Raw genomic sequence first — 25,649 nt, 5'->3', positions numbered from 1 at the left:
ATAAATAAAAAAACGAAAACTATAAGATACTGGGCTAACTATAAGATAAGGGTTTTTCAGAGATAGCAAGGATCATTTTGATAAAGTGTAACTTCATGAAAAACATGTAAAAATTCTACATGCATATGCTCTTGATAATGAGGATTCAAAATACATCAAACAAAATTTAACAGAAGTGAAGTGAGAATTAGACAAATTTTAATATTGATTTAATTTAATTGAATTAATTTAATTAATTTAATATTGATTTTAATATTGCTCTCGGTAGTCAACAGACAGCTGGGCTGAAAAATCGACAAGAAAATAGAAGATCTGAACAGCTTATCAACTACCTGAACAAATTGATATTTATGGAACAAATACACCAACCAATTGTAGAATACACATTCTTTTCAAGTGTACATAGAACGTTCACCAAGAAATTCCATATGCAAGCCATAAAACAAGTCTCAATAAATTTCAGAGGGCTGCATTTATTCATTATAAGTTCTCTGAACATAGCAGAATTCAATTAGAAGGGAATAATGATAATGAGATATCTGGAGAATCTCAAAATATTTGGCCCTTATCAACAGACATCTAAATAACCCATGAGACAAGGAAGAAATCACAAGAAAAACTAGACAATATTTCAAACTGAATGATAATGAAAGTACAATGTATCTAAATGTCTAGCTATTGCCACTGCATAGCAAACCACTCAAAACTAAGTGGCATAAAATGACCATTTTATTACACTCATGGATTCTGTGGTTTGAGATTTCAGACAGGGAACGTGGGGATGTCATATCTCTGCTCCACAATGTCTGGGCCCGAGCTGAGGAGACTGAAACAGCTGGGGCAACTCTATGATGGGGGTTGGGATTCTTTGGTGACATCTTTATGCACGTTTGGTACCAAAACTTAGGATGACTGAAGGCTCGGCTCATTGGAGCCACTGACCAGACCACCTATGCACACAGGACTTCGCATTAGCCTAAGATTTGTCACAGCGAGGAGGTTTCAAAGTAGCCAGACTTTTTTCATGGCCTCTGGCGGCTACAAAAACAAATTTCCCCTTTCAATATTAGTAAATGTGTAGACCAAATGAAGCTTGGATACACTGGTGACAGAGCTGAGTTCACTGTGTAAAACTTTCTGGCAGTTTCTAATAAAGTTATACGTATACATAACAACATGGATAAATTTCAAAAACATTATTTTAAAGAAAGAAGCCAAAGACAAAAGAATACAACTGTATGATTCCAATTATATGACTAGACAAAACTAATCCATGGTGATGGAAATCAGAGCTACAGTTGGGTATGGGAGGTGGAGATTGCCTGGAAGATGGCATGACAGAACTTTCAGAGTCAATATTATTGAATAAACAATAGTTATTTTGAATGTGATAATAGTATTGTGCTTATGTAGGCAAATCTCTAATGCTAGAAATATGCATGCTTCAAGTGTCACGATGTCTGTCAGTTACTTTCAAACAGCTCAGCAGTATTAATACACATATTTAGAGAGAGAGAGAGTGATAAATGCTTGCACTAATATAGAGAACAAGGTAAAGTAAATCTGTTTTAAAATATTAATAATCAATCAATCTAGTTGAAGTGTATGTGGGTTTTCATTGTCCAGTTATTTCATTATTTCTATAGATTTGAAAATTTGGAAAGAAAAAATTTGTGTAAAGTACATTAAGTAAGTTCTGAGTGACTTTGAAACAATTATTTTTAAATTTGTTAGCTAGAAAATATTTCCTTTGAACTGTTATAGCAGAATATTTTAATGGTTCAAATATCACTATTTTCATTATTACGTCCAGAAATATCACTACTTAATCTTCATATGCATTTTCATTATTTAAAATAATTAAATAAAAGTTTCAAATTAAATTATAAGAAATATTGTAATTAGACTTAGAAGAATTATTTGACACAAGTAAAACCATATTTCCCTCTTGGGAAAAAGAGAATATTTGGCAAAGTAGAAGGTCCAGACATTGATCTCAAAGGTGGGGGCACATGTTTCCCTCCAACCAGTCTACCTTGAGGAATCCATGCAGGATTTTTCATTTCAGAAACCAAGGTTGTATATGACAGTTAGATTTTATTATCTAAGATAACATACTGTTAAAAGGATATGGGTAATCTTATACATAAACATGTTGCAAATGCACTCTGCATTTAGCTGGAACATAATCCAGGAAAGCTGGGGGAACAGTGCCCCTCTATCACCTATTCTAAGTATCATCGCACCCTTTGTTCTTAGCCACATGAGACAAGCATCCAATGTTTCTCTTTATCATTCCTCTACCTCCATTAGCCAAATTTTAGAAGTGACTAGATGTTAAAAATGGTAAGTAGTACAGAAATTCATTAGAAATGAAGCTTAAAATTCAACCTAGAAGTAAGGATCACAATTTAGATTTTTACCAGTTACCTCATCCTATCATTAGATTTTCTAGGAAGCAATAAATTTTTTTTTTTTGTATTGCAATTTCTTCTGATTCATTGTGGCTCCAAAAAAGAAAAATGTATCTCTCATAAAAAGATGGCTATTTATAAGACTGTAGTAGAAAATTTTAGATGAAGGATCAGCTTATTTTTGATAATAAAAAACACTCACTAGGATGTAGACGTATATAGGGTTCGTCTACTTTCTCTTCTGTCCATTCCTCTACTCCCTTTGGACAGCAAGAGGGAAAAAAATAAGCAGATTTTAAAAAGAAGAACTATAACGAGGACACAATATACAAATAGAATTAAGTTTGAGAAATATTCCATGCACAAGATAAATTGAAGAAAATAAAATGTAAAACAAATTGAATTCATTTGATGAATTTGTTCTCAGTAAATTGGCAGCATTACAGAAAGCAATAAAAGAGCATTTTGAGGTAATGGTTAAATTTAAAGCTAAAACACAGGAACACTGGCATTTTTTTGTGGCATAAATGTGCATTCAACAACAAAATAATTATATTTTTCACTGTTAATTCACATATTCATCTCTACATTTTTTGTTTCTTTTTTACTTAGCAGAAATTGAGAGATTTTTTTTTGGAGGTATGAGCTATCTTGTCACACCAAGAAAAGCAGAATAAAATGTTTTGGAGACATCAAAAGAGCATCTATATTTTACTTTCTCCAGGCATAAAGAAGCTGATCTATATTCAGAATTACCTGTAAAATATCATAATGCTACTTTTCAGTCAGCCACGGGCAGGGTGGAGAATGAGTAAGGTGAAAAGAACTTGTAATATGTCTGAGGGAGAGAAGTCAAAGCTCACACAGGAGGTGAAAAACAAAGGCAATACTTCTGAATTATAGGGCTGAGACAAATTATTATGCTCCCTAATCTTTGATTAGTATCTTTAAGAATGTATGTGTATTATTTTGGCCTGTTTGGAGAGATCTTCCTTCTTATTATTTGACTAAATTAGAAAATCCAGCAGTGAGAAGAAAAAGCTTTGATTAAAAATTGCATTTAAGGCATATAAAGTTCTAAATGTCATCCTCAGTTCATTCTGTGTCAATATATCTGAAATATCAGAATTATAATATTCTGCCTCTTAAATAGAAGTCATAGTAACTATTTCGGTTAAAGAAGAATATTATTAACTCAAAAAGATTATTAGGCCTGAAAGCAATATGATGGAATCAAGAGATGACACACATGTTAAGAAATGCAAATAATAATACACACAATCTTTCCAAAGTTAAATTTATGTGGAGCATTTATGAAGTGTTCATTTTAAAATGACTCTATAATAATGGTAATCATAGTTGTTTGACATTGTTTATGTCATTATAAGAATTCTATTATAACTCATAAAAGCAATACATCCTCAGGAATAATCATAACCTGCCAAAGTATTTTCACATAAGAACCATGATGCAAATTTCAGGTCATATAATTGCAATTAAATAAAAAAGACACTTACTTATGTTTCATGTGGAAAATCAGAAAATGGCAAAAATTGATACATGGTCCATGCCATCAAAAAAGGGAGTTGTTTTCCTTGTGGGTTATAGAAGAAAAGTGCATATCCAAAAATATATTGTCTAGAATTTAAATTCCTAATGATATTATAAGCACTTTCCTCAGTTTTCATTTTAGTTTAAACATCCACCAATCACTTTTTTCAGATTTACAGCTGAGGCCAATATCAATATACTACAAATGGATAAGCTTTACCTATTTTGAATTAAGGTTTGACACACTGCCACCTTGTGATTATTTGAAGAAAATTCAAGTCTTTTGGGAAATGTATTTCCGTAGAGCTGAGAGCCCCTGACCACAGGTAGTACTTGCGTGCTGGGCAGGAATCCAGATCTCACTCATTTATCTCAGTGAGAAGCGAGCTGGTGAAAGGTAGGGCAGAGTGGAACAGGGTAGTTCGAATCTCTGCTCCACTTACATTGGGACCTTGGGAAGTTATTTAGCATCTCTAAGCCTCTGTTTACTTCTCTATAAAGTGGAAATAATTATATGATTACTTCAAAGGGTTGTCTTAAGAAATGAACATGATAGGATAAATTGTTGATCATAGTATATGGCATACCATAAACCCTGTTAGTAATCATACAATTATTTTGAAAAGTCAGTTTGCAAGTGATTTCATGACCAAGGGCAATTCTATTTTCTCTAAAATATTGCTGTAGATATTTTTGCTTCTTTAGCAAAAAGAAAAGTTGGATGATCTACAACAGGATTAGTACATTTATAGTTGCTGTTTCAAAATGGAAAGCATACGTGAAAATTCTTGATTTGAATTTTATGATTATCATTTAAGAGTGCAATCATAAGTAGTGCTGAGTCAAATTCCTACATGTATTTTCCACTAAATTAGCGGTTATGATATTATCTTATATTCTTTTTTATACATCAAGCACACAATTATATTGCCCAGCACATAGTAAGTGTTCAACAAATGTTTTTATACTATCTGAATAACATATTGCCAACATGCTAGATTTAGTTCAATGGGCATTTAGTCCCTATTATAATTCAGTAACTGAAAGGTAGTTATAAGAAAATGAATGAAACAGTTCCAAATCAGTAAAGGATAGAACCGTGAATGCAACGAACTAGAATACAAGTCAGAAGAATATGAAAACTGCAACAGACTTATAAACAAAAGAAGAAACAATTCTTTAGGAAAAAAAAAAACCCAAAAAGTGTACAGATGAAGTGACACGAGTGGGCTTCCAGTTCCAAAACAGTCCTCTTAAAATAGAAAACTGTTTGGAAAGTTTTCACCATAAAATTGTGCTCTGTTCCTGTTCATCTTTTTTGAAGGAATTATTTAAATCTTAGATGGTCAAGTGAAGATACATTTTTAGTAAAGAGCAGGGCAGCTCCTTTTACGTCATGATGCCTAGCAGCATAAATAAAGAGGCAAAAGGCAGCCGGAAAACCTCCTCTTTTTCTACTGTATTTATGAAGAGGCTAGTGCCCACTGAGTTGACAGATCTGGCCATAAATGGATTTTGGTAGTGGAAAGAGGACAGCAGACAGGAGACAGATGAGGAAAGAGTCTAAAGATATCAGTGAAATTCTCACCGTAGCCAAAAAATATCAAGTAGTTGTCAGAGTACATCTTGATTGATGTTATTAAAACCTGCTTGGATCAATAAAAATTGCTTCGAGGTCATAGTGTGGCTCCCAATTCTACTCTTGGACTTGATGTGCTGTAAATCGTACTTAAGTTGAACTTTTCTAATTCTTCTTGGACATCTTGTGATATACAGTGCAAAATCGCTCCTGAAGGAGAGACACCAACAAGGAGCATCATAGGGAGCATTTTCAGCAGGCTCTGCAAGGGCAATGCAAGGGGACGATATAGGAAAAGCAAAGAGAAAATGATAGCCAGGGCTTTTCCATGCATTACTGAGGAGGTTATTCTCTAAGGAGCAACAGAGGGAACAATGAAGGGAGATAAGATTCATGCCTTACTCATCCATTCTTTTAACAAATATTTATTGAGTGCCTGATTATGCTAGCTAGGCACTGTGGTTGGCCCTCAAGATACAGTAGGGAGCACAACCAAGATGCTTACACTCTAATGAGAATAGATTAAAAACTAAAACAAGGAGGTATAGGAAGAATAATTCCACAAAATAAGAAGCTCTAACAAAAAAAAATTAAATAGGATGATGTGACCGACCATGATGGAGGGAGGGCTATTTATATTAGAATCAGGGAGGGCTTTTTTAAGAAGTTGACATTATTTGTGTTGAAGCCTTGACAACTGATGAACCAGACCTGTGAAAATCTGAGGAAAGACAGTTTCAAGCAGAGGAAAGCATCCAGTGTAAAGCCATTGCTGCAGCAATTCAATGCTTTCCAGGAGCCTAAAGCTGGAGCTGAACCATATGTGTTGTGGGACTGGGTCTGAGAGGCAGAAGCTAGAGTGGGTCAGATCTTCAAGGCAATGGTAAGGAGTTTGGAATTTATTCTAAGTAAAATGAAAAACCACTGAAGGTTTTAAGAAAGGGAATGAAATGATAAGATTAGAAAAGTTAAAAAAGAATTCTGGAAATGGATTATGGAGAGTCTGAAATGATGTTAAAATGTTTAGGACTTACTTGTGAGTAATGAACATCTAAAAGGAGAACAAGTGGTTCTACAAGTGGAACCTTAAGAAGATGGATGGGTTACAAAGATAAAACAGGAAAATTATACTTATGATTATTTTTTGTTTTGCTGAGGAAGATTTGCCCTGAGCTAACATCAGTCGCAAATCTTCCTCTATTTTGTATGTGGGCCATCGCCACAGCATGGCCAGCAATCAGCGGTATAGGTCTGTGCCCGGAAACTGAACCTGAGCCGTGAAACTTAACCACTAGGCCACTGGGGCTAAGGCGAACAGTACATTTTTAAAGCCTCTTATTTGGTCTATATGCACCTCTGGTAAGTGGAGACCTTCATTATTTGCTGCAGCCTAACGGATGTCATCTAGAATATTGTATAATAACGTCATCTAGAACATTCATCAAGCGTCTTTGTGTTTTACTGAAACTCTTCCCCCAACCTAAAATCCCCTTGACTCCTGTTGCTCACATATGAACTTCTGCTCATCCTTTAAAACTAAGCTCAGAAGTGATCTCTATGAGACATCCTTCCTCATTGCTTAACACTGCTTCTCAGAGTTGATAGCCTTTTCTCTCTGCATCTACATTCTTTGAATATAGCTCTGTTATATCAATTCCATATTGCACTGTAACGTGGGGCTTACATCTTTTCCCAGTAGATTTTGCTCTTCAAAGATATATAGTCATATCTCTTAGTAGATTTTGTTCTTCCAAGATATAGGGTCATACTCACTTTAATATCAGTGCCATATAGTACCTCCATCATTGGAAGCCCTCAGAAAATGGCTGTTGGGTGAATGAGTTGTAACAGATAAGTGTCAGGGAATAGGTCTGACAACAGGGGAAGTAGCAAATGACTCCTTCCTCATCTGACATTAAAACTACTGTATGTTTGTGTGTATGGCAGATAGATATCCTCTGGCCAATAACCAATAATATTATTAGTTGGCCTAGTGCCATTGGCTAATTGTCTGGGAGCACGTAATTCTTATTTTAAGCTTACTGTTAGTCATGAGAAGAAAACTGTATGGTGAAACACTATACCTACATGTTATATGACAAACTCTTTAAAACAGATATGCAAGCTGCTGCCTTTTTTACTTTCTTCTGCTTATGGCAAACATTGTAGAGCATAGACAATGCTCCAACAATACTTGCAAATATTAAATTATATTAAATACTTGCGATAAATTGTTTGGGATGATCTAGTTAAATAGTAAACAATGGATGATATTCTTAATGTATAAAACAGAATAAAATTATCTCTTTTCCATGTGAATAGGATTATTGTGGTAGGTAGAATTACAAGATGCCTCAAGGTTCTCTCCTGTGATATACATGCCACCCTTTGAGTATGTGCTGGACCTGTGAATATTATGGAATATATCTCCCTTGATTATGTCACATTATATGGCAAAGGTGAAGGGATTTTGCAAATGTAATTAAGGCCTCAGATCAGTTGATTTTGTATTACTGAAAAGGGCGATTATCATGGTTGGGCCTGACTCAGTCAAGTGAGCCTTTTAAAGAGGATCTATACGTCAGAAATAGAAGGAGTAGCAGACATGCTCGTCTGTTGCCCTTGAAAAAGCAAATTGCCACTGGTTGTGGATAAGGCCACAAGGCAAGGAACAGCGGCAACCTTTGGAGCAGAGGGCCTCAGTCCTACAACTGCAAGGAACTGATTCTGCCATCAACTAGTGTCTGTGGAAGAAGACCTCAAGACTCAGATGATATCACAGTCCCAGCCTGTGCTTAGATTGCAGTCTTGTGAAAAATGACCCAGAAGCTGTGCCCAGACTAGTAACCAACAGAAAATTGTCTGTTGTTTTAAGCAGCTAAACTTGTGACTTGTTATGCAGCGATAGAAAATTAATGCATTTATAGCTTTGAGTAATATCAGTTTGGGACTGAATAGCAATATAGCATTATTGAACTCTGAAACATGCCCTTTTAGCAACAGCTACAAGGATGCTCTCTCTACGTACCTAGAGTTGGAAGAGATCATAATAATATTGGGAATCTTGTTGTTCAGTCTGCTCATTTTATGTTTGCAGAAACTGAATCTCAAAGACACTAAAAAACTTACCTTCAGGTCACATAACTATGATCCAGAGACTAGTAGCAGACTTTAGTGGCTGTGCCATCATGGATGTGGAAGCACAGGCAGTAGGAGAACCAAGTGGAAGGATAATTGGAATCAGGAAGGATCAGCAATAGAATCCATATCAAAGCTGCTGAAATTTAGGATAGAATTATCCCCAGAAGAATTGGTGACAATATGTTCCAGCCCATCTCTGGAAACACTGCAGTATATTCAAAGGACCAAATGATAGTTTAAAGCTTTGAGGAATGAGACACTGATCTTTTCACCAGAACTGCAATATAAACTGTTGTCTTAGTCACAGGAGAATAAAAATCGGATTGCTAGAACCAGGGTACAAATTCAGTCAACGGTAAACACTAAATGGTGAATTATGATGAGCCAATGGGCTTTGAGTAGGAATTTTTGGAATCTTCACGCCTAGGGCCAGATTTAGCCCCAAAGAGCGAAGGAGGACTGAACAAATCGGGTGAGAGGTCTTAGCAGTAAGATTAAGAAGCTGCATGACATGAGGAATCCCTTGGACATTTTCCCTTCCAAGATATCCTTTCACAGGGACAAAATGACCTGTATTCAAAGGAATCGCCCTTTTAAACTAATGAATATTTTTATTCTTCTTGTTCTCTCAAATACCGCTGGAATTTTATCTTTTTTTTCATTAAAAAAGGAGAGGGATCATTTCCGGGCAGAAGGCTTATCTAGCTAACACTAACTAGAACGCAGCAGAGTTTTCACAGTGTCCATGATGCATCTTCCCCAGGCACATTGACTGTTTGTGACTCACATCTCTTGGGTACCCTCTTTGATCCCACTAGGGAGAAAACTAAGAAGATCTCCAGTTATATTTGGGGCTAAAATTAAGCTTTGTTTTCATTTATAATTTACAAAGGGATTTTTTTCTTCACAGGGCCTTTAGGTAGGGGGTGAGAGTTTCCTGGAGTTCTAAATCACCTTCCTAAATAAAGACTCTTCCTACCCATGACAGTGACGTTCAGAATTTTTGACATGCCTTCAATGATTCCAAATGAACCAAGGTAACAGGTACTAAATCCTTACTGTGTTAGTATCTGAGTATACTCTGAAGTATAATCTGGATAGAGCTTTAGCTGTATGTCTTCCTCACACTTATTTGAGGATTGCTCTGACCCAAACTCTGACAAAGCATATTTTTTTCATATTCATTACACTGGGACTATTGCTGCACAGATTTGTAACTTTTTTCCTTCATCAAGAGAAGTGCTTCAGTTTTCTTCCTACCTTTCGTTCTATTCCTACATGGAACAGAATAAATGCTCAATAAATATTTGTTAAATGAGTGAGTAAAGAAAAGAATGAATGAGATATTAATATGATTAATGGGAACCATACAATTCCATGGGTAGGAATGTTTCTTAGCAGCAATCAGACATGGGGTGCAACATGCCAAATCCATCTCCACTGTGATTGATGTTCTTAGACACCCTGACAATAACGTCCAAGGCAATTACTATATATATTTTACATTGTATGACCTCTCACTAACAATCTTTGGCATAAAATGGGCAATATATTTGTATATAGAGCATTCTCTAATGGCCAGTTCATTGATGGTGACAGTTTAATCCATTTCTCCATTCTTTTTAGATGCATCTATGACTATATATTACTTACAGAGAAACTTCTCTAACAATAATTAGTCCTTAAGAGCTTCTTAGATCAAAAGAGATCTTCACAGGGTTTTCACTCTCTACTCTTAGGTTCCAGACATCTGGGGAAGCTATTTTTATGACAGTTTTGGAGACCATTTCATTCATGGCTGGTATCATCAGGATGAGTTCAAGGTCCTTTCTAGATGTCTCACCCTTGTAGCCAGAATGGTGCTCCTGTGACTAATTGCACTGTTTCCAAAGATCGAATGCCCTCCTAATACCTCAGTTCCTATCCGTGAGTCCTGGGCCTTTCCTCCATGATGAAATCCATGCATCTTTAGCTGCTCTGAGAATAAAGTATTTACTTGAGTCTTTTCTCTCTTTTTGACATTTGTTCTATGCAGAATAGATCTTCTCTACAACTTCATTTTTAGGATTTAATTTCCCTGCCCCATAAACATAAACTATAATGCCACAGACCACACCAAGACATCAATAGGCTGGAATGATAAAGGGAGTAATCTGTGGCTAGGACTAACTAACCAAATTGTGAATTTAGTTCACAATTCAGGACCTTGCCTGCCCCCTGCCCAACCATGTTTGGACATCAGTCACCAACTTGAGTCTCAACTAATGGATGGTAACTCGGCAGCAGAAGCACACATTTTTTGTGTGTGTGTGTGAGGAAGATCAGCCCTGTGCTAACATCCACGCCAATCCTCCTCTTTTTGCTGAGGAAGACCGGACCTGAGATAACATCTATTGCCAATCCTCCTTTTTTTTCCCATTTTCTCCCCAAGGCCCCAGTAGATAGTTGTATGTCATAGTTGCACATCCTTCTAGTTGCTGTATGTGGGACGCCGCCTCAGCATGGCTGGACAAGCAATGCATTGGTGCGCACCCGGGATCCGAACCCTGGCCACCAGTAGCAGAGTGCACACACTCAACCGCTAAGCCACGGGGCCGGCCCCAGAAGCACACATTTTTAACAGTGAGTTCATCATCAAGGCCCAACCTCTGGAAAAAACATTGGGTGGGTTGTCAAGATCCAGTTAGCACAGCATCCCAGAACAGGGATACAGACTCAGGCGACAACTGGAGAATAAATAAGGAATCAAGATAGGACACCAGTTAAACTGACTTGGAACAAATACCCTGGGTAAGAGTACAGCTTTGTGGTTACATAACCAACACCTTACATGGGGTAAGAGTACAGCTTTGTGGTTACATTACCAAGAACCTTGGGAACCAACACAGGGTAGGCCAAGAGCCAAGCTAAGGATAACAGAGTAACCCCCCACTCACCAAAAAGTTGTGATGGGTATCCTAATAAACTGTCAGGTTTAATTCTTAAAAAATAAGGTCCTGCAGAGTCAGAATTTAAACCCATTCTCCTGATCCATAAAGTACTTTTTATTATTCCGTACAATCAGCAGGTGCAAGAAAGGAATCTAACACATTTATTGCATATATATTGAAGATATAGTTCTATGATAGGCACTCTTTTAAGTACCAAGGACACAAAGAAAAGAAAAACAAAGTTTCTTCGCTAAAATTCATAGGCATGTAAAAACGATAGAAAAGTAAACAAACAATTAAAATACAATGTGAAAATGCACGCAAAAAGTATCATGTGAACCCAGAGAAGAATATTTACATAAATGTTTGAACAAAGGGGGTGACACTTGAAGAATTATTAAGAATTCAATAAAAGGAAAATGTAGTCATCTATTATGGAAAAATCATAGTAAACTTATACAAAAGAAGGATACTTGCTTATTTTGATAAAAAATATTTACTCAAAAACTACAGCAAACTTCATCCTTTAGTGAACCCAAGAACCTAGGATGACCATTATTACAACACCATACAACATTTTTCTAGATGACTTACAAATGAAATAAAACAAACTCTAGACTGTAAAAGGAAGAACAGGGGGCCAGCTCCATGGCCTAGTGGTTAAGTTTGGTGCACTCTGCTTCTGTGGCCTGGGTTCAGTTCCTCAGTGCAGACCTACACCACTCATTAGCGGCCATGCTGTGTTGGTAACCCACACACAAAAAGAGGAAGATTGGCAACGGATGTTATCTCAGGGTGAATCTTCCTCAGCAAAAAAAAAAAGAACAAAAATATTATTATTAGATTATATAATTTCACATCAGAAAACTATTAGGGCAATTAAGTCAGTAAGATGGCTAAAAACACATAGATAAGTAGTAAATTTAAGAGTTTGAGCAAAGATAGATTTAAGAGTCAGGAAAAAGGAGAGAATCTAGAAAGACCCATGCTTTCTATCTTAGAGATGGTGTCAACCTATAAAAAGCATACTGGATCAAAAATACATTTGGGGTGTTTAGAAGGTAGAGGTTGAAGAGAATGAGTCTGATTTTGAATACAATGTTCAAGGTGACAAAGGCATTCAAGTGAAGATTCCATTTATGTATTAATAACGGTAGGTTAGGTTATGCTGTAATAACAAATAACCCCCAAAGTTTGGTGACTTGTACCAAACAATATTTATTTCTCACTCTCACAAAATCTAGTGTGAGTTAGAAAGGTAGAGACCTCTCTCTTCTTGCGACTATGCTATCTGCGGGAACAAGGGAAGAAGGAACTAGCATGTGGCATGATATGTTTTTAAGAACAAGGTCTCCTTGGAAGCAACCTAAGTGCCCATCAAGGGACAAATGGATAAAGAAGATTTGTTATATATACACGATGGAATACTACTCAGCCATAAGAAACGATGAAATCCAGCCATTTGTGACAACATGGATGGACATTGAGGGTATCATGGAAAGTGAAATAAGTCAGAGGGAGAAGGTCAAATACCATATGATTTACTTCATTAAGTAGTAGATATTAACAACAACAAACAAACACATAGAGACAGAGAATGGATTGGTGGTTACCAGAGGGGAAGGGGAGAGGGAAGAGGGCGAAAGGGATAATTCGGCATATGTGTGTGGTGATGGGTTGTAGTTAGTATTTGGGTGGTGAACATGATGTAATCTATGCAGAAATAGAAGTATAATGATGTACACCTGAAATTTATACAATGTTATAAACCAATGTTACTGCAATAAACAAAAAATTAAAGAAAAAAAAAGTAAGAACAAGGTCTCTATATAGTTTATATCACTTTCACTCACAATTCATTGTCCAAAGCTCAATCATATGACACAACTTAACTGTAAGAAAGGTTAGAAACTGTAGTCTTTCCATAGTCCTAGGGAGAGTAAACAGTACAGTAAACTCAGAACAGCTCCTGTGCCAAAAGAGCACCGACAGAAATATAAGTTTAAGCCCAGGGATGAGATTTTCATTACATTTATTTGCTGGGTACATAATAAATTTCTAAATCAGAACTCCAATTTTTTCACATAGAAAGTGAGTATAATCATATCCACATTATCTATTTTGCAAGGCTATTATAATTAAATGATTACATGGAAGAACTAAAGTCTAAAACGGTATATAAAACAAAACAAACGAATATATTTTATACTGTATTTACTCTAGAAATATCAGTATATGCAGAAGGGACTGCAATGACTTTCTGCTTTTGTGTGATGCTTGCTTCCTGTGCAGTAAAATGAGTGTGTGCATGTGTTTGTATGTGTGTGTGGTAGTCGGCCATCTTTTCACAACTGAGAACAGCAGAGTCCCAGACAGTTTCCTCTTCCACCTCATCTAGCCCGGAGGTTAGCAAACTGTTTTTAAAAGGCTACATAGCATATATTTTAGGCTTTATCGGCTACAAGGTCACTGCAGAGCACAGCCACAACTACTAAACTCTGCTATTGTAGCAAAAGAGCAGCCACAAACTACACAAATGGGTATGGCTGTGTACCAATAAAACTTTGTTTGTAAAATACAAGTGGCATGCTGAAGATCACTGATTTATCCAAAAGACCCCCTTCTGCATCCATAAAAAAGGACTTAGATGTTAGAATTTGATAGTGTGTATGGGGTGCTCACATTTTCTTAACCCCTCCACACAGTTGTTTTTAACCCCTAAGATAATCAGTACCTATCAGTAGTACTAGGTAAGCAAAAAAGCTTTCCCCTGATCAGGAAAGGCACTGGGATACATGAATAAACTTATAGAGAGACTAATGGAATATTTTTAATAGAGAAACATTCATGGATGTTACTAAATAGCAAAGACAAAGTAGAAAACAGACTAAATATCCAAAAAACTTAATGGAGACTGAGAAGTTGGAAATGTCAAGCCCTTGAGTGAGAAAAGTCAATCAATCAACTGTGATCAAATTATCCATTCTCAATACTATGGTTTTCAGTTGAGAAATCCTTATGTACTGCTAGCCTTTCTTGAATAAAGGAACACGATAATTATAATAAGCCAATACAGCAACACTGTTTATTACTATTTGTAATTTCCTATGCTTAGGAACTCATAAACAGACTGGTGATCAACAGGCTCGTGTATATTTTTCTTTGGCGTGTAAAACATCCCACTATCAAAATATTTATTTATGAAGGAACTTCATATCTACCATACCTGTTATTAATGTTTTTCTTTCCACTTTCATATTTTATACCACACATTTACACAATCCTCTGTTGCTTTTAGATGATATAGTAGTTTTCAAGATAGTAAATTCTCTGCCAGTTACAATCTATAAGAACATAAAACTTAACCTTGACAGAAAAGAAAAGAAAATGGGTATTGCCATGAGATGCCTTTATTATCTTTACAGCAGTTACTAAAGGAAGGTCTTGCTCCAAAGACAATGTTATTGGGCTGAGGAAAAAAATTCTCTATAATTGCAATAATATGTGCTTGTACTTTCTAACTAACAAGTTAACACAAAAGAGGCTAATTATTCAGTTTGGTCAGAGGCCACTAACAGTAAAAAGACAACCCGTGAGAGAGGAGGAACCTCTTCTCACCTCTCTGCCCATAGGTTGCTGAGTGATGTCAGCTCCATCACTCTGATTATATTAAGACAATTATATCTGAAATGGCTTTGTATGTCTTTAGCGTTATCAATAATACAGTTGGACTTGGGACTGGAGCTTTGTGTATACTTTCTCGTTTTCTCACCTTTGATTATTCTCTTCTTCATGCAGCTGCTGATTGATCTTATTCTCAACACCTTGGCAATTAGAAGTCTGGAATCTCACCCACTAATTGTATTTGCTGTGGTTCCCAAACAGACCCATGCCAGTGAGGCACCTGCAAACCTTACTTAATGGGCACACGATGAATTTAGAAACCTCCTTATTCCCATCTTCATTTGCAGTTTTCCTACAAAATTTAAGTAGGAAATTTTCCTATTACCCAATCTATAAAGATTTTGTTTGATAATGCCTCTGAAAAGTTAGATTATTAACGTAACTCTTACTTGAGAACTCAGTTATGTCAAATGTCTCAATAATATTTTTATACAAGACTTGTCCCCTTAGTAAAGGATTCAGTCCAAGATCACTCAACGCCTCTAGTTGTCTTGTCTCTTGAATCTCCTTTAATTTAGAATCATTTCTCAGCTTTTATGTTTTATGACACTAAAATTTTTAAGGAGTATAAGCTTGTTGCTTATAAAATGCTCCTTATTTAGAGTTTGTCTGATATTTCTGTTGAAGTTATGTCACATTGTGTCATAAACGCCACAATTCCCAACTCCACAGCTGGGTTGAATAAAGGATTTAAGAGAAGAAAGAATCAAGGAGAAATTCTCAAACTTTTCCTTGATGTTATGTCACATTATGTCATAAACGCCACAATTCCCAACTCCACAGCTGGGTGGAATAAAGGATTTAAGAGAAGAAAGAATCAAGGAGAAATTCTCAAGCTTTGCCTGGTGAGCTTTTTCCTTAATAGTCTCAAACTGGAAACAACAAAATGCCTATTAATAGGAGAAAGGATAAATAAATTGGGGCATTTTCATACAATGGAGTACTACACAGAAATAAAAAAACAATGAACTATGATGCAAGCTACAAATATAAAAACATAACTTTGAGTGAAAGAAGCCAAAAATAAAAGAGTACATAGTGTATTTCTCTATTCAAGAACAGGCCAAACTAATCTACGGTGACAACGAAAATAGTGGTTAACTGTTGACCAGAAAAAAAGGGCAAGGGAATTTCTAGGGAGCTGGAAATGTTCTCTATCTTTATCTGTGGGGTATGGTCACACTATAAAATTATGAAAAGTCATCAAACTGTCCACTTACACTTTGTGCATTTTTCTGTCTTAATTATAACTCAATCACACACATACTCACAGTGTATATATGTATATATAACATTTTTACACATATAATTTACTTAATAACTTCTCTTGCAATTGCCCTCAATAACATTGAGAAATTGTGGGAGGGCACAGGGAGAAAAAATTCACAAATCAATATAATCTACTGTGTTCGTTTTTTTAAACTCTTGTCCTCTTCTACCCAGTAGTGTACACAATGGATATTTAAAAAAATGTAATACACACACACATATATATACACACACACAGGTTTATTATGTTTGATATAAAAAATGAGTAGCACATAATTTACAAATAACAATAAAATATACAATATTGTGTATTGCAAATTCCATATAGCCGCTTGATTTTCCCAGAATGTTTTCAATGATTTTTGTTGAAATATTATATCTGTAGCTAACCTATAGTTGCAAGTGATGAATTAACATTGTTGCAACGTGAATATCAGTTGAGAATTTTGTTTACATTAAAGAGTAAGATGAACGTGAAACAACAAACATGTATGTCAAAACTCCTTCCAAATATTGAAAGAATATTTCCTTAATTTCTGTGCCATGTCAGGGTAACAGCTATAGAAACAATATATTTTAAAGTTTAATCTGTTTTAGTAACATTTCTCCATCATTTTATTAAGCTTAGACAATAAAATTGACAAATAATAAAATAACAAAATAAAGAAGTATAGACCATAGAAATAAAATAAAAAAAATATGTCAAGCACTCGTTTGTAGTGTCTGCCAGTTTTCAATGTTCAAATTCTCCTAACAAGGCCAAATTCAGGCTACCACCGTGACGTCACTGAACAAGCAGCTGAGAAGAGATGCGTGGCAGCAACACTATCATGTAGTGTAGTATTTCCACTGCACAGGTACAGTGGATATGTACAGGTACTTATGATATTGTGTACCAGCGCTTTTTGTGGCAGGATATATATTAATACACTATTTCCTGCACTAGTCTGCAAGCTCCTTGAAGACAGCTACTCTGTCTCAGGAACTTGTATACCCTCAGAACATAGAATAGCTGTGGGCACAAGTAGACATTCAATAAGTATAGAAATACATTTCCTCTAAACACATGAATGTTGCACTCTTAACTAATCTGTTTGACCAATACCAGAATTATTAGTCTTGATTACTGTCATTGTAAAGAATAGAAATCCAATTCAAAAAGCTACAGCAAAAATGATCATTTTTGGCACACATAATTGGGAAGGACACTGGGTGGCTGAACTCAAAATCAAAGAAAGAAAAGTAGGAAAACCATGCACTCATGACCAATGTTTCCCAAATTTTCCTGGTCCTTCTATGATTTCTGGTTGTCTCATTATTACCAATGCATCTTTAGAGAAAGATGATCTCTGGCATTGTACATAGCAGATTTATTGAATCATTCAACAAATATTTGTTGAATATCTGCTATATGTCTGGTATTGTGCTTAATGTTGTGAATAGCATTAAAGAAGACAGACACAGTTCCTATTCTAATAGTTCACTCTTAAGTAATAAAGAGACCCATAAATAATTACAATACAGTGGGAAACGCTTTATCCCAAAGGAAGTCTCAAGATCTGAGGAGGACATAAGAAAAGCATCAAAATTAGGCTTAGGAAGTCAGAAAAGGATTCCAGGAGAAATATTGTCCAACCTGAGATCAGAAATATGATTAAGAGTTAGCCAGATCAATTTAGTTAAAGACTAGTTTCTTTATTGAATCCGATTTTTATGTTCTTCATTCTGGAAATATATTGCCCATATTTTTAATGTATCCTGTGAAACTTCAAACAGGAGAGATTTAAGCTATAAATGTGACTAAATCTAAAAATTTTTAGACTCATATTAACAGAAGGTCAAAGAACTGAATTCACCATTCTTGTCTAAGAAAAGGAAAAAATCTTTCAACTTATTTACCATGATTAGTAGACATAATAACAAGCATAGTGAAAAGGTCCGATCAAGCACTGGATATTTCTCCTCCTCCTGAACATAAAATCAATTTAAAAGAGATGAAGTTGGTAATGATGAAACATAAATTAATTTAACAGGCTCATCCCATAAACCCTACTGTTGGGGCAAGCCTGATCAGCAGTAAACTACTTCCCCCAAAATAAAATATCTTATGTTTTTATTTAAAAACACAATTGAAGGAAAGAACATTTCTGAGAATCTTAACCTGTGGGAAAACATCTTTTATTTCCTTAGGAACTATATCCATAGATTTTTTTACTCTACTAAGTTAAGTAATTCTTTATTCTCTTTTCACAGCATTCCCATCTTTTAGGTCAGAAAGAGGTTGAAATGTGAGAGAAGACAATTCTCAGAGAGAGCCTTGGAATTTAATAAACACCAGCTTATTCACTCCAGCTAAGGGAAGATTAAACATTTGGCAGAGTTCGTTCATGACGAGAATGAAAACCCCATTCAGAGGATTAACTTGATATACCCGCAGTTTCATCAAACCAAGTGTATGATACTTGTATGAAAAAAGCAAAAACCCAACTACAATTTAACAATCTGAGCAAAGGAGATGGCTGTTGTATATTGACAATCTGAAAACCAGCCATATTTCCTCCTAATTAATGACATTGGATCAACGCCAAGTGCATTCATTGCATGATACAGTTTGCTAGATTTGTGAACTGATAACAGAAATTGGCTACTATATGTCAGGTATGGTGCTAGCTTAGTCATTAAAATAACTATGTGAGAAATATTACCACATTTTTACAATTAAGGTAATAGTGATACAGAAATAAGTTGCTCTGTTTTAAAAGAGTTAGTGTCTCTGATAGGATTCAATCCTATTTCTAAATCCAAAGCTTTTTTCATTTTTCCTGCCATCTGCCATATATGCAATAAAGGAATGGAAGAGATTAATGAATACATAATAATGTTTTAAATAATAATATTTGCAATGAAGCACCTCTTCCTAAAAGTGTTTTTTGAGAATTACCTAAAGTAACACATATCATGGTATTTTGGAAGGTGAATGAGAGCTTTTTTGCTAACACTCCTAGGAATGGCTAAATTATATGACTCACCATCACATTAGGTATATATAATTGATATAAATCACTATATGACATATATACATATTACTAGCTAGTTCTATTGTATAAAATGATAATTCCTGAGTCATCTCACTTTGAATGAGCTGCTCACCTTATCACACTTATTAGCTAATGTCCTATCCATATAAGGAAGTGTTACTCTTCAGACATTTATAGATTCCCAACTGGCCTGAAATTCTACTAGGTGCACTAGTGTCCTTCCTCTCTCTACAAACCCACAAATGATGCACATTCATCAGGCTGTCACAAACCCCTTTCTCAGAGACACAGCCTTTGCTCTAGAAAAACTCACATGTAATTTTGGACCTTGGCAGAAAACTCCCTTCAACCGACCCCTAAAGGACTATTACATCTCTGACGACTTCCAAGAACCACAGAAGATTCACTTGTTGCTGGCTGCCCAGCCTTATATCTCAACCTAGAAACCACATCGCCAAAATGTGGGTGACAGGAGAAAGCAGCTCCTTTTATTTCCCTAAAGCACTCAGTCTCCACATTTTATATTTGCTTCTACTCCTCCCAGATGTGTCCACTCTCATGCATTTCTTCTCCCCCATAGTGTCATTTTAATTTCTTTGGAGGCTCATTTCATTTCTCAACCAGCCCTTCAGTGTCTTTCTTCTTGCTCCTCTTCAGGTTGATATATTTTTTGAAAAGAAAGGAGGAACCAAAGCAGTCTTTTCACACAGACACATCTATGCACACAATACACACAAAATTTGATAGATGAACTTAACAGCAGAATAGAGATGCCAAGAAAGATGCTGTGAACTTGAAGATAGAATACTAGAAATGATTCCATCTGAAGGCCACAAAATAAAAAAAAAATTTTTCAATAAAAAGAGCTTTGGGAATGTGTGTGACAATATCAAGTTGTTTAATGTATGTGCCATTTAAGTCCCTGAAGGATATGAGAGAGAGAGTGGTGCAGAAAAAATACTTAAAATAGAGTGGTGAAAATATTTTCCCCAAGTATGAGGAAAAATATTAATTTTTAGAATGAAGAAACTCAGTGAAGTACAAGAAAATAAATATGGGAAACAATTATGCACAGGCACACGGCAGCAAAGCTACTGGAAAACAAAGATGAGGAGAAAACCTCGAAAGCAGCCAGAGAAACCAGCATGTTACATATTGGGAAATGGTTCAAATGTACAATCCTGAGCAGAGACTGTGAAGTCCAGATGACAATGGAAAAATATCCATAAAGTACAAAAAGAATAAAACAAAAAAAAACTTTAAATCCCAAACTGTATATAGTGTAAAAATATTATTTAAGAATGAAATCAAAATAAAGACGTTTTCAAATGGAAATGTGTACCAGGAGATCTGGATTAGTTCTTCAAGTTGAAGGAAAATTTCTTACGAAATTTATAGGAAATGCTAAATTTCTTCAAAATACATAGGTCTGTTTAAAGCAAATACTATAAAGTGGCCTCATGAGACTTATAATATGTATAAATGTAACTCACATGATAACAATAATATAGTGGATAGGGCCAGTAAATGGACCAATATATTGCAAGGTTACCTCATTTTATGTGAAGACGTACAATAATAAGCATAACTAGACTGTAAAAAGTTGTGGCATATATTTTATATCCCCAGTGAAACCACTAAATATCAATGCACAGGGATATAGTTAAAAATCCAATAGATAAATTAAAATGTACATCTTTAAATAGTTCAAATCATCCACAAGATGTTAGAAAAGAAGATTCAGAGGAGCAAAAAACAGAGGGAAAAACAGAAAGCAAAAAATAAAACAGTAGACCTAAATCCAAGCATTTCAATAGGTACATTGAATGGTAATGTACTAAACAGTCAAAATAAAAGGCAGAGACTTTTCGCAATGAAAAAAAAAGGGACAAACTCTATGCTGCCTGCCAGAGACACAGTTTATTTAGATATTTATTTATTTATATAATTTTGGAGATACATTTCACACAGTTTGAAAGTAAACGGGTTAAATAAAAGATACAGCATGTGAACAGTAAAATAAGTAGCATTGACTATATTAATATCAAATAAAGTGGACTTCAAAACAAAAAGTATTAGAGACAAATGAGGACATTTCGTAATGAAAAATGGTCAATTTATCAGTAAAATAAAAAATCATAAACGTATTTTCAAGAAAGGAACTATGAAGGTATAAGATTTTACTCTATTTGAAAACTAGTAGATTAATCTGTCACAGTTTCATAGACAATAGCAGAAAGCACAAGGTTTTTGGTTCAGAGATAAATGACAGTTTATTACAATAGTAACAGTAGCCAGGGTAACATCTTGTGCCATTTTCCCGATCTCCAATTCCCACAAAGTGATGTGGTAAGAGCCAAGTGTTGCCCATGCAATGGGATGAATTACAGAAAGAAACCCCCAGATTAGGCAGCCCAGATATCCCATGCCCCTTCTCTTCTCCAGAGAATGACCTTATCTTTATTTCCATGTAATGTAAGTAAATCTGGTCCAGGGAAGAGAGAGAGACAACCTTATCTTTACTATTCTTTAATGTAAATAAACCTGCTCTAGGAAGAGAGACATATATATCTTTATTCCCTGGAATGTAAGAGACATCACTATTTTTCCAATGCTGTCTGCTTACATAAGCATTCTTGTAAAGACAGTCGGGAGCAAATTGGCTGTTAATGCCTAAATGTGCAGGAATAAGAGAGACCTAGGAAGAATTCTCTCCCAACAATTCCATTCTTGGCTTCTACACTCTTGGCTTCTAGCAAATATTCCCTGTGCATAGTTCTCTCTTGGCCACTCTGATTAATCTGACTGACAAAGGCTGAGATTATATCCATTCGATTTGTTTCATGCAGCATTTAATTAAATCTTCTGTCAACAGGATTCCTGGCAGCAGGATGTGGCCAACCTGCAGTACTGACTACAGCCAGGGACCCCAGGGTCCCAGTTCTAGACAGCTGAAGAGATCCAGTAAACAATCAGGGTGTATCTTAGAAAGCAAGTGGCTTTCTCCTTACATTTCTCTAAAGATCCTTTCATTAGGCCAACAGCATTGACCCAGTTATAGTAGGATATATTACCAACCGCACAGACTCCGCATTGGCCTGCAAAGAGGAAGGTTGGGGCAATTCTGTCATCAATAACAACTCTAGCCAGGGAGTTGAGGCTGACCTGAATGCCTTCCAGGGACAAGATGCTGTCATTGGTCACTTCAGTTAAAGTCAGGGACAAATTCTATACCACCTTTTCTAATTAAATGACTCTCTTTGTAGGTAAAACCAACCACAGGGTGCCACGAACAACCAATCTATTATCTCTCTAGGAAATCACCCAAGTAACCCAGGATTACCTCATTGGTAGAGATCTCTGCAGTCATCTGAGGGCTACGTGACTTCCTGGTGATGTTTCCCTAAATATTTGAAAGTCTCTTATGACCATCCCTAAGGTACAAGTCATCATGTTTTCAGAATAATGACGAGTTAATGCACGGCTTTCACACAAGAAATAAAACCCCAGGGGTACACATGCTGCCCTTAGAAATAAAATGTACTGTACAATATTTGGGGCTCCCAAGGGGGGCTTCCATTCATTGAGAGCCACAGGTTGACAGTGCCTCCCACATAGCCCACAACATAGCCTTCCACATGCTCATTCAAGCACAAAGAGGTAAATCCAAAACAAAACTTAAATTCAAGCATGGTGATGTTAGAGAAGAAATGCCTGGAGATACGTATCAAGTACTACTTTGAAAAAATGTGAGAGAAGTAAATAGAATGATATATTCCAAAGTGTAAAAAAAACAATGTGATGCCTATAAGCAAAAACAATTACTTTAAATATTTTCAAAATTGAAGGTAAAATGAAAGGGAAAAAAAGCACCTTAGGTTTAATATTAGTGTTGGAATTACTGACCTTAAATACTGTTAAATTTGTGGAAATCTAGAGAGTGAGAGAAAAGAAAGCTGGGAATAGGAAGAACTATGTTAATTTTTTCCATAAGTTAACCTTAAAAGTTAATATTTTAATTTTTATGTAACATATGACTATTGACTTAAAATATAACAAAAAATCCCACTGAAATTAGAAAGTTGGATATGGATTAATTTTGGAACATTCTAAGCATGACAAAAAAAATTAAAATATTTAACCATGGAATAAAAAAGAAAAACAATCTGCATATCCTCCAAATCATGCAGAAGATAAAACCTAATCTATACTACAGAAGAAAAAATAGAAAGAGAACTGAGATGAATATAAATGGAAAAAAGAAAAAAAACACAAAACACACTGTCAGAAGCCATAATAAGCACAATGCTTTGAAAAAAACACAATATTTTTTAAATTTAAAGAGTTTTAGCTTGAATTCAAATATAATAAACAAAATAGCAAAGAGAGTAAAATAAAATTCGGAAAAAATAAAGAAAAACACAATAAAAACTGTATTGGCAATGTTAAGACCAGAGCATAGAATTTAAGGAAAAAAAATCAGTAGAACTATATTAACATTAAAAATGTAAAAATTTGAAAACATAAGTTAATGGTGAAGAATAAGTAGATTTGTGTTGAATTTTGAATATTTTCTTCTTAAATGTCCTGAGAATATTTACTAAAACTGATAATATAATACAGCACAAAACATATTTAAATAACACTCAAGAAATTGTTTATTGCTCAAGCTACATTTTCCTAAAAAATAAAGAGATTTAAAAATCCATAGTTTTATATCCCTATCATATTTAATGTTAAATAGTTTCTTTTTAATTTTTTAGGTCAAGGAAGATTTTAAGAATTCATTAAAAGACGAATAATATCAGATAAAATTTCGGGATTAAGGAATTCATGTCTGAAATTCTAGAAGGAAACCAAAAGGAAGATTTTAGATAATATCAAAATGAGAAAAGCATCTCTCTCTCTCTTTTTTTTTTCTTTTTGTGTGGAAGATTAGCCCTAACATCCATTGCCAATCCTCCTCTTTTTGCTGAGGAAGATTGGCCCTGAGCTGACATCTGTGCCCATCTTCCTCTACCTCACATGTGGGACGCCTGCTTCAGATGGCTTGAAAAGCGGTGCCTAGGTCCACGCTCAGGATCCGAACCTGCAAACCCCGGACTGCTAAAGCAGAGCCCATGAACTTGACTACGCCACCTGGCTGACCTCAAAGCATCTCTTTTTTTAATGCCCTTTTAAAAATCTATCTTAAGTGCAGAGTACACAAAAGTGCACAAATCAAAAACGTACAAGTCAATGAATTTTCACAAAGTGAACACAACTCAGCGTCTACCAAACCAGATGATGAAACAGAGCGTTACCACTAGTTCAGATGCCCACATCACACTCCACTGTCACTACTTATCAAAGGTAGCAACTACCTCAAATATCCATTGCTACCCACCTTTTTCACTCAGCATTATGTTTGCATCATTTCAGGTAACATCTATGATGTAACATGTAACAGTAGCCTATTCATTTTAATTGCTATAGAGTATCCCATTGTATGGATATATCAAAAATCATTTTTCCATTCTCTGTTGGTGGTTTGATTTCAGATTTGGCTAACAAATAAAAGCACTATGAAAAGTTATAAATTTACACATACACACACATTCTTTACTTCATATATATTTATTTTGAGGGAGCATATCCCTAGGAGTAGAATTGTTGGTTCATAGGATATGTGACTATTTAGCTTTACTAGTAACTACCAAGAGCTCTCCAAAGTACTTGTACCACTTGTAATTCCCATCCACAGTGTATGAGAACTCTAGTTGTTCTACATTCTTGCCCACAATGAGTTTTGTCAGATTTCTTAATTTTAGCTGCCTAAGAGGATAGCACTATCTAACATTTTAATTTGCAATATTGATGACTAATGAGATTGAGCACATTTTCCCATATCAAATGGCCAAATGGATAACCTCTTTTGTAAAGTGCCTGTTCAAATCCTTCTCACATTTTTCTATATGGTTGCCTGCCTTTTTCTTATTGATTTGAAGGAGTTCTTTTTATTTTATTTATATATTTATTGAGTAAATGTGTTGAAAATAACTTC

Source organism: Diceros bicornis, chromosome 16 (genome assembly GCF_020826845.1).
Source record: "Diceros bicornis minor isolate mBicDic1 chromosome 16, mDicBic1.mat.cur, whole genome shotgun sequence".
Lineage (NCBI taxonomy): Eukaryota > Metazoa > Chordata > Mammalia > Perissodactyla > Rhinocerotidae > Diceros > Diceros bicornis.
The sequence above is the reverse complement of the archived record's forward strand: the minus strand, read 5'-3'. Positions refer to the sequence as shown.